We start from the raw sequence: 17,083 nt of genomic DNA, 5'->3' as shown, positions 1-17,083 counted from the left end.
TTTTTGAAAATTTGTTTTTCAATTAAATAAAAAAAATATAAAAAAAATCGGCCCACTCCGGGATTAGTGGGGATGATTGCAGAATTGATTGAAGTTTTTTATGAGAAAAACAAAATGGCGAAATTCGAAAAATCTCGAAAAACTGAAAAATTAAAAAAAAACTTTAAAAATTGTTTGTATTTTTTCCGAAAAGTACATTTAAAAACAAATTAAAAAAAAAAAAAGATCCCAAACGGTCAATTTTTGAAAAAGTTATAGCATTTTGAAAACAAAAACGGTGTTTTTTTTTTTAAATTCATAACTTTTTTTGAGTTGGATGAAAAAATTTGAAAAAATTCTGAAAAACGTCTTTCGTAAGCTAGAAAAAGAAGAAAAACTTTCAGCCAATTCTAAAGGGGTCGGGTTCAAAATTGTCGAAATTGGGATGGAATACCCCATATGTATGTTTGCACAGTTGAATTTCGTTATCAAATTGATATGTGTACAATTACTGTATTTTTAGTAAATAAAAAGAGAAAAGTACAAACGGAACACTTAATTAGTTTTATCTGTTTCCAAACTGCTAATAGGGTCTATTGTATACTGCCAAAAAACCAGAGTTGGGAAAAGTGCACAAAATTATGAGCAACAACACTGTTCGAACTTAAATGGGCTGACATAATTAACATCTTTAGTTAAGTGTTAATAAGGCGTTAATTTGTTGTGGATTTAAATCTTTCAAATATTCTTAAAACTAGCCTAAAAGCGCATCCCAGTCCCACGATATGCCAAGATATAATCGTTCATGTTCAAAATTCGCTTAATCTATATCGATTTAAGAAAACAAGTTTCTTTGAGGGAGCAGCAATTCAAAAATAGTTTCAACATAATCCTACAAATAATCTTAAAGTGATGCCGATAACTATTTTGAATTATTCTTGAAATGATACAAACCGTTTTCCTAAATTTTCCAGAAGAAGTTATAAAATTATCAGGAAATTATTACGAAACTATTCCGAAATGATTACTGATAAAAACTTAAAGACAAACATGAATAGTTCCAAAATAGGCGCAATATAAACAATCCCCAAATAATCCTTAAAACAAGATAGAGAAAGTCTCGAAATGCTTCGTAAAACAATTTCCAAATAGTTCCTATAATAGCCCTAATATGATTCCGAAGTAGGCGGATGATCATCCCTAAAGCAGTTTGGTGATAGCTTCGCAGTAATCCAAAATTATCTCTAAAATGATCTGTAATTATTCCGAATACAATCCAGAAACGATCAAAAATGTGTCCGAAATATACCGAAAATGATACCGTCAAAAATCTCGATGATGTTCGAACAAAGTTCCAAACACAATTCTCAGCTTGTGGTCCCAAATTACTTACTTACTTACTTAATTGGCGCTTAACCGTCTAAACGGTTATGGCCGTCCAACAAGGCGCGCCAGTCGCTCCTTCGCTCCGCCAACCGGCGCCAATTGGTCGCACCAAGGGAGTTTAAATCGTTTTCCACCTGGTCCTTCCAACGGAGTGGGGGCCGCCCTCTACCTCTGCTTCCATAGGCGGGTTCCGATAGAAACACTTTCCTGGCCGGAGCATCATCTTTCATTCGCATAACATGGCCTAGCCAGCGCAGCCGCTGCGTTTTAATTCGCTGGACTATGTTGATGTCTGCGTATAGCTCGTACAGCTCATCATTAAATCTTCTTCGGTACTCGCCATCGCCAACGCGTAGAGGTCCATAAATCTTTCGAAGAACTTTTCTCTCGAACACTCCCAAAGCCGCTTCATCTGCTGTTGTCATGGTCCATGCTTCTGCCCCATATAGCAGGACGGGTACGATAAGTGACTTGTAGAGTATGATTTTCGTTCGCCGAGAGAGGACTTTACTTTTCAATTGCCTACCTAGTCCAAAGTAGCATTTATTGGCAAGATTGATTCTTCGCTGGATTTCATTGCTGATGTTGTTGCTAATGTTGATGCTGGTTCCCAAATAAACGAAGTCTTTTACTATTTCGAAATTATGGCTGCCAACAGTAGCGTGGTTGCCAAGGCGCATATGCGCTGACTCTTTGCTCGATGACAGCAGGTACTTCGTTTTGTCCTCATTCACCATCAAACCCATCTTTACCGCTTCTTTTTCCAGCTTGGAGTAAGCAGAACTAACAGCGCGGGTGTTTAGGCCGATGATATCAATGTCATCAGCATATGCCAGTAATTGCACGCTTTTATAGTATATTGTTCCAGTGCGGTTAAGTTCTGCAGCTAGTATAATTTTCTCCAGCATCAAATTAAAGAAATCGCACGATAGGGGGTCACCCTGTCTGAAACCTCGTTTAGTTTCGAACGGCTCGGAGAGGTCCTTCCCAATTCTGACTGAGCTGATGGTGTTGCTCAACGTCATTTTGCACAGCCGTATAAGTTTTGCGGGGAAACCAAATTCAGACATAGCGGCATATAGGCAGCTCCTTTTCGTGCTGTCGAAGGCGGCTTTAAAATCGACGAAGAGGTGATGTGTGTCGATTCTCTTTTCACGGGTTTTTTCCAAGATTTGGCGCATTGTGAAAATCTGGTCGATGGTAGATTTACCAGGTCTGAAGCCGCACTGATAAGGTCCAATCAGCCGGTTCACGGTGGGCTTCAATCTTTCGCACAATACACTTGAAAGGACCTTATATGCGATATTAAGAAGGCTGATTCCACGATAGTTGGTGCATTTTGCAGTATTCCCCTTCTTGTGGACTGGGCAAAGAACACTTAGATTCCAACCGTCGGGCATGCTTTCGTCCGCCCATATTTTGCTAAGAAGCTGCTGCATGCGCCTTACCAACTCCTCGCCGCCGAACTTGAATAGCTCCGCAGGCAATCCATCAGCGCCCACGGCCTTGTTGTTTTTCAATGTGGTTATTGCTATTCTAACTTCGTCATAATCGGGCGGGGGGACATATATTCCATCATCATCGATTGCGGGATCGGGTTCTTCATCTCTGCGCGGTGAATTGCTGCCTCCATTTAGGAGAGCAGAGAAGTGTTCCCTCCATAATCTAAGCACTCTCTGGACATCAGTTACAAGGTCGCCGTTTTCATTCCTACAGGAGTTTGCCCCGGTCTTAAAACCTTCCGTCTGTCGCCGTATTTTTTGGTAGAATTTTCGGGCGTTATTCCTGGTGGCTAGCAGCTCAAGCTCCTCGCACTCACGCCTTTCTGCTTCTGCTTTTTTCTTCCTGAAAAGGCGTCTCGCTTCCCTTTTCAACTCACGATAGCGTTCACACACTCCTCTTGTCGCGCTCGCTTTTAACGTAGCCCTGTAGGCAGCGTCTTTTCTTTCGGTTGCAACGCGGCATTCTTCATCATACCAGTTGTTTTTTCGTGGCCGCCGGTAACCAATTTTTTCCTCGGCGGCAGTATGAAGTGCTTTGGAGATATGCTCCCACTGCTCCTGTATTCCTTCAGGATGAGTTGTGCCCTCAGAGAGCAGGTGTGAGAGTCGGGTTGCGAAATCATTGGCAGTCTGTTGTGATTGAAGCTTTTCGACGTCTAGCTTTCCTTGTGTTTTTTGTTCCTTGTTTTTAGCCGCGTTGAGGCGGGTGCGTATTTTGGCTGCAACGAGATAATGGTCCGAATCGATGTTAGGTCCTCGGATCGTTCGCACATCTAAGACACTGGAGGCATGCCGTCCGTCTATCACAACGTGATCGATCTGATTGCGAGTATTTCGATCAGGAGACAACCATGTAGCTTGATGTATCTTTTTATGCATGAACCTCGTGCTTGATATGACCATGTTTCGAGCACCGGCAAAGTCAATCAGCCTCAGTCCGTTAGGAGAAGTTTCATTGTGTAGGCTGAACTTTCCGACTGTAGGGCCAAAAACACCTTCTTTGCCCACCCTGGCGTTAAAGTCGCCAAGCACGACTTTTATATCATGACGGGGGCAGCGCTCGTATGTGCGTTCTAATCGTTCATAAAAAGTGTCTTTCACCTCACCGTCTTTCTCCTCTGTCGGCGCATGGGCGCAGATGAATGATATATTAAAAAATTTTGCTTTTATTCGAATAGCGGCGAGACGCTCGTCCACAGGCGTGAACGCCAGCACTTGGCGACAAAGTCTCTCTCCCACCACGAATCCGACGCCGAAACTGCGCTTATTCGCATGGCCACTCCAATATATGTCACAATTTTTGATCTTCTTTCTTCCTTGCTTCGTCCAACGCATTTCTTGGATGGCGGTGATGTCAGATTTTGCTTTGACGAGGACATCAACCAGCCGGGCATCTGCACCAATCCCATTCAGGGAGCGGACGTTCCAGGTGCATGCCCTCAATTCATTGTCCTTCAAACGTTTGCCATGGTCGTCATCAATAGAGAGTGTATTTATCCAAGGCTGGTTGTTATATTTCATTGGAGTATGGTTTTACGTGACGGGTCCCAAGCCCAGCGCACAACCCGCTCAGCGGGGGTGAAAATATTAATTGGCACGTTTATATAGCGAGCCGCTTGCTCCAAGACAGACGCCCGCTTGCAGCCGCACCTAGAGGTGTACAGACGCTGCCGATGAAATCTCCCCCGGCTAGCCCTTAAACCGATTATGTCAGAGTGGCCTAGCCAGGTTGTCGCCTTCTCACATTAGCTCACCGCTAAACGGGTGTTTAGCGGCTACCCAGAGGATACTTGGCCGCAAGCGACCGGCAGTAGTGAGCTGCTTGAACCGCATGCAAAAGAATCGCTCTGGCCATTCCCAGGTGAATGGCGGTCAGAAGCTTTCCCCACTTTCGTGGACTTCTACACACGGCCCCACCCTCCAAATTAGTCCAAATATAAATAATCTCAAATTGATTCATAAAACAATTCTAAAACAGTCCTCACACATTCTGAAAAAGTCCCAATATGTTACCAGAAATATTGCAAAAATAGGCGGAAAATTATTCGAAATAGAATTAGTCTGGAAATAATTATTAACATTATCCGAAATTATATCGATCACAATTCTGGAATGGTCTCTAAATATAAAATCATTTGAAAATGAATATTTATTTAATTATATTTATTAATTTAGAAGTAATTGTTGCCAGAAGGTACGACTGGCTTTAAATAATATTCCACTACCTTCCCCTAACCAATAGTTCGGCAGTTGCAAGTTCATACAAGGCGATTGAACTCGCGTTATAGTCTTTAAAATAAAACTAACAAAATTAAAACCAAAACCTAAGCTTTAGAATTGCAGCTTGTGTTTCTTGCAATCGCAACTCTTTCCAGCAAATGGCATTCGATTGCATGCATCGTCGCAATCGAAAAAATAACCAAACACAAAGCAATTTTGGTGTTTTCTTTGCCTAAGGCCCAGTTTTTCAGTACAAGTTCAAATCAGTTTGTCAGTTAAACTACGCTTAAAATTATTCTGCAGTTTTTCAGTCTACGGTAACTGAAGTTTAAGCCAAACTTCAGCGGCCGATCTGCCAGGTTTAAACTCTAGTTAACCTATCATTTATTTGCGTTCGTACGAAATGGCGTCGAATATACCCAACAAGCATTTAGGCTTGAGTACCATTAGAGCTCATGTTGATAACTAGGCTTACTTCTAAAATCTCAAGAGTTGTTTCGAAACAGTGGCTCAACTCAAGCATCATAGCGTACTCGGCAAAAGAAGGAACTTTTTATATAGCAAAATATGCTATTACTTATGTTGAAAAAATGTAATTAACAACTTGTGGTTCTCTAACTGGACTCAAATGTAAGATTCAATGATGTTGATGTAGGATCTTCGGTGTGGTAGGCGGTGCACGCTACCATCACACCACGGCGGCCGCCTATATAATTTATTCTTGATTAATTGAGGGGATGTGTGGAATAATCGTATAAGTCGAGTTACACCGTTTTTCCATAAATCAACTAAATAAAAAGAGCACGATTACATAAACATACCATATTCATCTTAGAAAATAATAGTGATATTTAAACAAAGATATTAGAAAGTAGAAAAGCAAGTAAGGAAGGCTAAGTTCGGGTGTGACCGAACATTACATACTCAGTTGAGAGCTGTGGAGACAAAGTAAGGGAAAATCACCATGTTGTAAAAAGAACCTAGGGTAACCCTGGGATGTGTTTGTATGACATGTGTATAAAATGGAAGGTATTAAAGAGTATTTTAAGAGGAAGTGGGCCATAGTTCTATAGATGGACGCCATTTAGGGATATCGCCATAAATGTGGACCAGGCCTGACTCTAAAATTTGTTTGTACGATATGGATATCAAATGAAATGTGTTAATGATAATTTTAAAAGGGAGTGGGCCTAAGCTCTATAGGTGGACGCCTTTTCGAAATAAAGGTGGACCAGGGGTGACTCTAGAATTTATTTTGTATGATATGGGTATCAAATGAAAGGTATTAATGAGTATTTTAAAAGGGCGTGGGTCTAAGTTCTATAGATGGACGCCTTTTCGAGATATCGCCATAAAGATGGACGAGGGGTTACTCTAGAATTTGTTTGTACGATATGAGTATCAAATGAAAGGTGTTAATGAGTATTTTAAGAGGGCGTGGGCCTTAGTTCTATATGTGGACGCCTTGTCGAGATATCGCCATAAAGGTGGACCAGGGGTGACTCTAGAATTTGTTTGTACGATATGGGTATCAAATGAAAGGTGTTAATAAGTGTTTTAAAAGGGAGTGGGCCTTAGTTCTATGTGTGGACGCCTTTTCGGGATATCGCCATAAACGTGGACCAGGGGTGACTCTAGAATGCGTTTGTACAATATGGGTATCAAATGAAAGGTGTTAGTGAGTATTTTAAAAGGGCGTGGGCCTTAGTTCTATAGGTGGACGCCTTTTCGGGATATCGCCATAAAGGTGGACCAGAGGTGACTCTAGAATTTGTTTGTACGATATGGGTATCAAATGAAAAGTGTTAATGAGTATTTTAAAAGGGAGTGGGCCTTAGTTCTATAGGTGGGCCCCTTTTTGAGATATCGCCATATAGGTGGACCAGGGGTGACTCTAGAATTTGTTTGTACGATATGTGTATCAAATGAAAGATGTTAATGAGTATTTTAAAAGGAAGTGGGCCTTAGTTCTATAGGTGGACGCCTTTTCGAGATATCGCCATAAAGGTGGACCAGGGGTGACTCTAGAATTTGTTTGTACGATATGGGTATCAAATGAAAGATGTTAATGAGTATTTTAAAAGGGAGTGGGCCTTAGTTCTATAGGTGGATGCCTTTTCGAGATATCGCCATAAAGGTGGGCCAGGGGTGACTCTAGGATTTTTTTTACGATATGGGTATCAAATGAAAGGTGTTAATGAGTATTTTAAAAGGAAGTGGGCCTTAGTTCTATAGGTGGACGCCTTTTCGAGATATCGCCATAAAGGTGGACCAGGGGTGACTCTAGAATTTCTTTGTACGATATGGGTATCAAATGAAAGATGTTAATGAGTATTTTAAAAAGGAGTGGGCCTTAGTTCTATATGTGGACGCCTTTTCGAGATATTGCCATAAACGTGGACCAGGGGTGTCTCTAGAATGTGTTTGTACGATATGGGTATCAAATGAAAGGTATTAATGAGGGTTTTAAAAGGGAGTGGCCCTTAGTTGTATATGTGAAGGCGTTTTCGAGATATCGACCAAAATGTGGACCAGGGTGATCCAGAACATCATCTGTCGGGTACCGCTAATTTATTTATATATGTAATACCACGAGCAGTATTCCTTCCAAGATTCCAAGGGCTTTTGATTTCGCCCTGCAAAACTTTTTCATTTTCTTCTACTTAATATGGTAGGTGTCACACCCATTTTACCAAGTTTTTTTCTAAGTTAAATTTTGCGTCCATAGACCAATACAATTACCATGTTTCATCCCTTTTTTCGTATTTGGTATATAATTATGGCATTTTTTCGAAATTTTCGATATCGAAAAAGTGGGCGTGGTCATAGTCGGATTTCGGCCATTTTTTACACCAATACAAAGTGAGTTCAGATAAGTACGTGAACTGAGTTTAGTAAAGATATATCGATTTTTGCTCAAGTTATCGTGTTAACGGCCAAGCGGAAGGACAGATGGTCGAATGTGTATAAAAACTGGGCGTGGCTTCAACCGATTTCGCCCTTTTTCACAGAAAACAGTTATCGTCCTAGAATCTAAGCCTCTACCAAATTTTACACGGATTGGTAAATTTTTGTTCGACTTATGGCATTAAAGGTATCCTAGACAAATTAAATGAAAAAGGGCGGAGCCACACCCATTTTGAAATTTTCTTTTATTTTTGTATTTTGTTGCACCATATCATTACTGGAGTTGAATGTTGATATAATTTACTTATATACTGTAAAGATATTAACTTTTCTTTTAAAATTTGAATTTCAACTCACCTACCAAGTTTCATCGTTCAATCCTTATTTGGTAATGAATTATCGCACTTTTTCGATTTTTCGAAATTTTCGATATCGAAAAAGTGGGCGTGGTTATTGTCCGATATCGTTCATTTTAAATAGCGATCTGAGATGAGTGCCCAGGAACCCACATACCAAATTTCATGAATGACAGTCCAACTAAACCTTACCAACCAACCAACAAATGTACAAGATACTTACGTACTAACAGTCACTCAGTGTCAAAATGCTACGATTTATTTTTTTAAGTGGCTTTTCGCTCAAAAATTCCAGAATGTATCCAAATATTTTTCTTATAAAATCTACGTTAAATGCAACATTTAAAAACCGGCGATCATATTTTTAGAGGCCTATTTCGGGGTCTCAGCAGAATCGCGCTTCCCTTCGAACCTTTTTTCCTGTGAAGGTTCACATATCTCTTGGTGCCACTTCCCATTTCCTCCATTGTTACAATTGGTGTCCTTATATAGCTATGAGTGCCCAACGCGTCTTAACTGTGTGTTTGTGTATCCAGGAATATGTTTGTGTGGTCCTATGGTATCACTTTGTAGTTTTTGCAGGTATTTCTGTCTTCAAAGAGCTGCATAACTGCAGATAACGAACTCCTCGGTTCCAATTCTTATTTTTCAATGGCGATTAAAGAAATTCATCGTCCGGTTTTCTTTCAGTTTTTTAGAAATAAATAGCATTGGTACCCAATACACAATACAAAAATACTAATTTTCGACACTTCTCTGCCATCTTCCTGCGAATGTACTGGCGGTTAACCTATTTACTTAATCTGCTGATTAATAAAGATACAGACAAATGGTACAACAATATTTGAAGACGAATTTACGAAATCAGTATTGAATTTACAAATAAGATTAGGTTTTAATGTATTCAATGTAGTTCGTATCAAATCATAATAGAATGTTTGATGATGTTGGAATGGACGGGACTCCGAGCAGCAAAGTGACGTTTTTTGGAAAGTCCTTATTAAGGCTGTGTGCGAGAAAAAATTTAGAATTTTCTTGAGCATACTTTTCAACCTAAATTGAAATTTCAAACTTGAACAAAAAAATAGAAATTGATTTTTGTTTTTATTTATTTTATGCATGTACCATGGCATGTACGCAATTGTTCAGCGGACGATGGCTGGTGCTTTAGTTGGTGTGGCGACTGGGCTTCCAATATAGTGCCGTGCTGCTGGCGCAGTCTCCAAATGGTTTCTGGTGGATGCTGGATTTAGAAGACTAGAAGGCTAGAAGGATCAAGCGCGCATCACAATCTTCTCACAATGACCAGCCATGTGGACCTAGAGTGTTAGTGAGATATAGTTCACATGCCTAGTGTAAGCAATATCATGGTGGACGTTCCTCTCCACCAGCTGATAAAAATGTGGCCAGCTTTCCCTGAACCGCTGAACCTTCATGTTTTCTATCTATAGGTTATTTACCTGTCATCGGACGTGGTGCTCCCTACTCCGTGCATGCATAAATATTGCAAACGGGAAAAATTTAAAATTTTCTTATCATTTTCCTACCATAAAAAATAATTTAGGTTGTCAATTTAACTTGCACAGTTCTGACAGCTTTTTACCTAAATTACTGCAGTTCTGGAAAGTCCCAGTGGAATATTAATTTAGGTACCTAAAATTTAGGCGAACTCGCACCCAGCCCCCAGCCAGTACAATTTTAAATTCTTGATATGCCTGTTATAGCAAGTATAATTATACACAGATATAAATGATTCTTGGGTATGTTATCGGAATGGGATAACCATCGAACCTATCGAGCAACACAAGATCATAATCGAGTGATCGGGAGGTTGTTGAGATTTGCGGGGTCTGGAAAGCACGTCTTCCATTCCACTTGTATGTTATTCACCCAATTCTTAAATATTGCTGTGCAGTTATTAGTAATGCTGTCGGGATGGACGTGATTTCTAACAGAATTGTAGTTAGAACCCACACATCCTAAAAATTTATTTTAATTATTCAAGGCAATAAGTATACGCTTTTTAATAAAGTAAAGCGGGTCAGAGATGTCACAATGCTTATAAAAACCCTCTCGCGAACAACGGAAATGCTCGTTCATTTTATAATTTGTCACTTATAATTTTACAAATTCTGCAAAAGTTTCTTTATTACGCCAGTTACTGCACCAGCCTGGTTCAAGAATTTTGTAATAACTCTGATGCGAAACTTTTGCTAAAACTTGAATTGGTTTACTTAAATTTACAAAAAAAAGCTATCCCATTTTAGCTGCAGGTGACTGTATGTATGTGTCAAGTTGGAGCATAAACAATGGTCTGCAAGCGAGCCCCTTTCAATTGTTTATTCTTCATTTGAATTTGCTGAAGTTGTAAAGGTTTTATATTGTAAAAGCTTTTAGACTAAAAACCCAAAGACACGATAACAAGCGATAGAGGCAAACAACCAACTTACTTTGGATTTTTTTGTTACAAACGCTGGGCTGTCAGTCGCGTTTTAGCTTTGACTGTAAGCGTAACAAATACGTGAATATTATAGCTACAAAGCTTACATTTTCAACACTTCTTAAGCGCGCGATTTTATGATTCATTGTTTATACTTTTCAACAAATGGTAGGTCTGGTGACTTTGTGTATGATTTTTTTGTTATTCTTGTTTCAAACTGTAAACATAATTGGATTATTGGTCATAATTTGTATTTTGCTCACATATTTTTAATATTAGAATATTGATGTTGAGGCATATCATGTTTTTTTTCTCGAAATTTCTACATGTCGCAGTAAGGTATTCGCGCTTGAAATGTTTACTTTACTCGTGCGAGCAGCTTAGTTTGGGCGTCTTATTCGTAAATTAAATAAGATACAAATTATATACATTTTTAATACTTTAATGGAATCTCCAACGGCACAGAGCACGCGGTCATCGTCACCAATAGCACAGTTTCAAAAATTAAAATTACGTCCCGTGCCGAAAGTGAAAAGGCGCTCCACAGCCGCCCACCACGTTAGCGCTGAAGAAAGTTGTTCTAAAAATAAATTATTAAATATTTTAGTACATAATTTTTTTTTATATATGTAAGTATCTACAAGTACTAAAAGCGCTATTTCTTTCCATCTTTGCAGACTTCATCCACAACCAAGACCACCACTCTAACCACACCTGCCAAGCTTTATGGGAAGGATTTGAGCGAGTATGATGAGGTTGATGTTGATGCTCTGTTGGCGCAATTGTCACCAGAAGAAATCAATATTTTAGCAAAAGAAGTTGATCCCGATGTAAGTAAATTTAAAATTAAGTAAAGCACACATTTGGAGTATTCACCGCACTCGTTATCAATTTAACTGCTTAAACAATTTTTGTCTCCTGGCATAGTTTTGTATTTGTAAACTGTATTAAAAATATAATATAAGCTGATAATCAGGTTCACGGGAATACCCCATTTATATGCTTAAAATTTTGCAAAAGTTTTTGTGAATGTGTAAATCAAATGAAGGTAAACATATGGTGAAGAAAAAAGATTCCGGCTAGGCGACGTTATGCGAATGAAGGCTCCGTCCAAGAAGGCATTCTTATTAAAACCCGCCTATGGAGGCAGAGGAAGAAGGGTTACTAATTGACTTTTGGGATGGTCAAAATAGTTCAGATTGGATTGGATAGTTCGGTTTGATCAGAGATTGCAAACATTATTATTGTTTTATCGGTCTAGTCGGGGTTTTATGATATTAGAGTTGCTGATGAGTTGGGGTTAGCAGCCCTCGAAATGGATTTGTGCAACGAGCTTTGGCAGTTATTAAAATTTTTTTTTTTGTTATAATTAAAAAAAAAAATGTTCCAGTTAAGAAAAAAAATATGCCGTAAAAATAATAATGACAAAAAATTATTGTGTAGGCCTCTATTCGAGCCCATCATAAAAAAGATTGCCAATATAAATAGATGGTCCAGTTAGGATATGCCAAATAGATTTGATGGTCCCATTATCGATCGGAAATAGAATAAGGATGCCCACGAAAAGGCTCTCACAACGTCAATTTGGCTTTGTTTGGTTCCCCACAAAAACAATGTGCTTAAAACTAAGAATGACAGCAACAACCTCATTTTTGACATTGTTCGGATGGGCTTTTTTTATTTATTATTAGTAGGCCTGGAATCACTGCGAACTTTGTGTAGATCTATTGTGCATAACATTTCAGCCTAATTTTGTATGTGGAGGATTTTAATTAACACTAAAATTTTAATTACTTATCTTTTTTCAGGACAATTTCCTGCCACCCGACCAACGTTGCAGCTAAGAATGCGAAAAAAATCCCACCGGTCCATTGGACCGGAAAAAGCTAATTCAGCACATTAACAAACAGGCAATGGAAACGCCTGATGAACCCGAATTCGAACCATATGTAAAGGGTACAGTACAGGGCAAGAAATGGGTACCACCACCAAGAGACGCAAGTGATGTTGCGGCTGAGGAACAGATTGCTATCGATTTGGGTGAAGAATATGAACATGCGCTTAGCGATGCTACACAAGAGGAGATTATCGATTTGGCTGGTATGTAGAAAATTAGAAAATTAGTAAAGTAAAAAGTTATTCATTAAATTTATTAAAGGAAATAATGCTTGAATTTCAATTGATGTTAAAAATCTCTTTTTTCACAGCTATTCTTGGTTTCCATTCGATGATGAATCAGGATCAATATCATGCTTCATTATTGAATAAAGGTCAACCAGTTGGTATGGGTTGGGATGGCATAACAAAATCAACTCAACCAAAATTGTTTCCCGCGGATCCACCAAATAATACCGATGTCGAAGAATCAATTAAACGTGTTAAGGATAACGATACAAAATTGATTGAACTGAATTTCAATAACATAAAGGTAAGGATTTCATGTGCAACATCAGGAACATTTTTTCCAAAAACTAGTTTTCTGCCACTGGTTTGGTTTGAGGATTTTAAAAAAAGCTTACATATCCATTTTATTATAGTGGTGTAGAAGGGTAAATCCATCTAACATTGATTAAAACCAGGCTCCTATTTCGAAAATCGTTTCTCAAAAAAGATAAGCGTATTAAAAAGTAACCGGTTCCAAAAACGATCCGAATGGTCTTAATATCTAGAAAATAAAAATGTATTTTCCGTTAAAGATCGGGCGTCTCGTTTTAAGAGACGAATCAAAAAGTAAATCATTTAAATTCATTTCGTTTTGACTTTAAAGTTGCCAGTTTTAAAAAAGTTTAAAAAAGTAAATGGTTTGAGCAAAGGAACCCTTTCCTTAAAAGTAACCGATTCCAAAGACCTAACCGGTTCCATAAAAGTATCAGGTGCCATAAAAGAAACGGATTCCATAAAACTAATCGGTTTCATAAAAGTAACCGGTTCTATAAAAGTAACCGGTTCTATACAAGTAACCGGTTCTATAAAAGTAGACAGTATCAAAAAAAGAACATGGAACCGGTTCTTTTACCTGTTGCACCTGTTGCAGAAAAGTAAGGGGTTTCAAAAATATAACCGATTCCAAAAAACTTACAGGTTTCATAAAAAGAACCGGTTACAGTTACAAAAGAAAATCGGTTTCAGAAAATTAGCGGTTGGTTTCATTGATTGCTTTATTCCTCTATGGGAGCATTTATTTATCGACAATTTCCAACCGTAACTTCAACCAGATTCCGGATTCGGTCTGCAAATATTTTTCGCTCTCGACAATATATAACTTGCTTAGCGACTCTCTCTCTCTCTTTTTCGCAGAACATTTCCGATGAGAAATACGAACAACTTTTCCAAGCACTGCTCAATAACGAACATTTGGAAGTTCTTTCATTAACAAATGTTGGACTCAACGACAAAACAGCTCTCTTATTGGCTGAAGCAATTGAGAAAAGCAAAACCCTGGTTGAGACAAATTTCATTAGTCCGCCTGTTATTGTGACTCTAGTGAAAGCCCTGCTTAAATGTCGCACAATTGAAGAGTTTAGGGCTTCGAATCAGGTAAGTAACTTTTGTTGGCGCTTTTTTAAATTTATCTATGTAAACGCTTGATTTAATAACTTTGCTCATTCATCACGTAAAACAGCGATCCGAAATGGAAATAACTGAATTAGTTGAGAAGAATCCATCCTTACTCAGATTAGGTCTGCATTTTGAATTTAATGATGCACGTCACAGAGTTGCCGCACATTTGCAACGTAACATCGATAGAAGTGAGTACACGTATTCTTTTTCTTAATTATACATTGAAAATCTTTAGGCGATGAATATAAGAAGAAAAAGATGTGACAAAGAGACGTAATGCTTGTCCTACTGGAAACAACGTTGGCTTTAGTGCATATTCCACTTTCAATTCGCTACAGGTTCGATATCATGCCCTTGACTTTGCTGGTTGAATATACAAGTTTAATTATCATATATATTATTTACTATATAAAAATAGATTAGGTCGCGATGAAACAAAAACAAAAAATTTAAACTGATATATGCATCACATTATTCACATTTTTTCATACACAGCTGAAATGCAATCATCTGCAGCTGCCGCTGAAAGCGCTATCTTGCGCTTACCACCATCATCATCTAAATCACCGGCACCAACGACGCCATTGTCATTGCCGTTGGCACAGTCATCGTCATTATCATCACCATCGTTAGTTTTGTCTGCTTATTTGCAAACTTTGGCACCTCTATTAGCAATAAACGCGCAATCATTTGAGAGTGAAGTCGAGCAGAAAATTGAAAACAAAACAGATATCGATGCTAATACTGTTGCTGCACCTGTTGCAGAGGTAACAGAGGACATACCGCAGATAAATAAATCAGACGCTTCATTAGAAAATATCAATATATTACAAGAAAAGCAGAATTATAGCGAATCAAATTCGAAACCGGAAAAAATTGATTTGAAAGGCGTGGGTGCAGATTTGACGACACCTCAAATAGTAGAAGAAGCAGCAGGCGAATTGCCAGCACCAACCAATGCTGTGGTGGCTACGTTGAATATCATGCAAAATGCGAACGAACGCAAAGATAAGGAAATTTAAAGAACGAAGGGATGAATATATTATATTGGGTCTTATGTCGAATCGGGGAAATAGGTGAAATAGAACATTTTTTTAAATAAAATTTGCACCTAACTTTTCATTCGTAATATATAACGAGTGAAAATATATCACTCTAACCCGACTGCCGTTTTGAAAATGCCATATCTCGCCAAGCTTTTGGAAAACACCCTATATCCGAATTTGTGCAAAGAACGACGTATCTCAATCTGTTTTTTTTTTTTTTGTTTGAAAAAGCTTAGAATTTTATTGAATAGCGTCCTATTTTGGCGTTCGGTTGAAGAATGTCATATCTCAATTTTTTTTTTTTCAAAAACTCCCTGTCTAAGCATGAATTCAATAAATTAAGATCTGAGGAAGAAAATGTTTGAAAACAAATTTTGAGATTGTGCGTACTGCAAACGAATTTTGAGATGCGGGTTTTGAAACAAATTCTTGATGGGGCATTTTCGAAGCCGCCGCTATTTTCAAAATTTTAAGATAATCTTTTCCAATGCACGGAGCTCTAAAATTATAAAAAAAAATACTCAGAGTGTTTTGAAGTCTTATAAATAAAAAAGATCCGAAAATTTTTGTTTCAATCTGTTATATTAGATATCAAAATCGTATTAAAACTTTTTGTGAAAATTGGGAAATTTCGAAAATTTTAAGTTCACAGAAGATTATTTCATTTATCGAGAACGAAAAGTGACACTGATTGTGGCGCAACGCCGAAACCGGTTTGTCTCCAAACAAAATTTGGCAAGGGATAACGGAAGATTTTGCCAATACACATTAATTGTCCACCCTGTGGGAAAATTAACGAAGAATAAAGTTTATTTCATTTAAATAAATAAAAATAAATGTACGGCGCGAATGTGATTTTAGATTTTATTTCATTTAAGTTTCAATATATAATTTTTTTTATGAAAATAAAATTTTGTTAATTAATTTTAAAAGTCCACTGTAACAAGAAATTTTTTCAAATTTGAACTTTTTCTTATTTTTCTCGTTGCTAGCAGTTTTCGAAGATTTCAGGAAGTTGTATTATTTTCATATTTTCAAAAGCAATTTTTTTTTTTAAATTGGAACTAAAAAACTTTTAAACTAAATAAATGTTTATATTTTGTGTTTACATACGATTGTTTCATTCAAAATTAAAGAAATATTTCCAAATCCAAAAATTAATTTAATAACAAAGAAAAAATACGTACGATGTTTTGTTTTTCCGCATTTTATTACTTTTACAAGAGCAATTTTTTTTTTAAATTTGAACTAAAAAACTGTCTTAAATCAAATAAAATTAAATATTTCGTATTTGCAATTATTTCATTTAAAATTATAAAAATATTACCAATTTCAAAAATGTATTTAAAAGTTAAAAAAATGTCCCAAAATATTTCTTCTAAGCCAAAAAATAAATAGTTTGTTCGAAATCGCTTCGTAGTTTTGTTTGAAACCCGGAACGCGTCTGAATTTTTTATACTAACTAAAAATTATTTTATTTATAATAAATTTTTTTTCTAATTGCCAACTTTACCAAAGACTTCGTGAAAAGCACTATCTTTTGTTATATTTGAACTAAAAAGAGATTTATTCAAATTAAATAAATTAGTTAAGGATTGCTTCAGAGAAATATTTTTACAAAAATTTGTTCTCAGTTTCGAAAACGAATGTATTTTTAATTATTTTTTTAAGTCTAAACAACGTATG

At 37.4% G+C, this 17,083-nt stretch overlaps 1 pseudogene; it reads left to right on the top strand.

The window, feature by feature from the left end:
• Positions 1-16,568, top strand: part of LOC137237420 (tropomodulin-like) — a 127,128-nt pseudogene extending 110,560 nt beyond the window's left edge.
• The last annotated feature ends 515 nt before the right edge of the window (positions 16,569-17,083 follow it).

The sequence above is a fragment of the Eurosta solidaginis genome, chromosome 1 (assembly GCF_040869045.1).
Source record: "Eurosta solidaginis isolate ZX-2024a chromosome 1, ASM4086904v1, whole genome shotgun sequence".
Taxonomy (NCBI): domain Eukaryota; kingdom Metazoa; phylum Arthropoda; class Insecta; order Diptera; family Tephritidae; genus Eurosta; species Eurosta solidaginis.
This window is presented reverse-complemented; position numbering and strand designations above follow the sequence as displayed.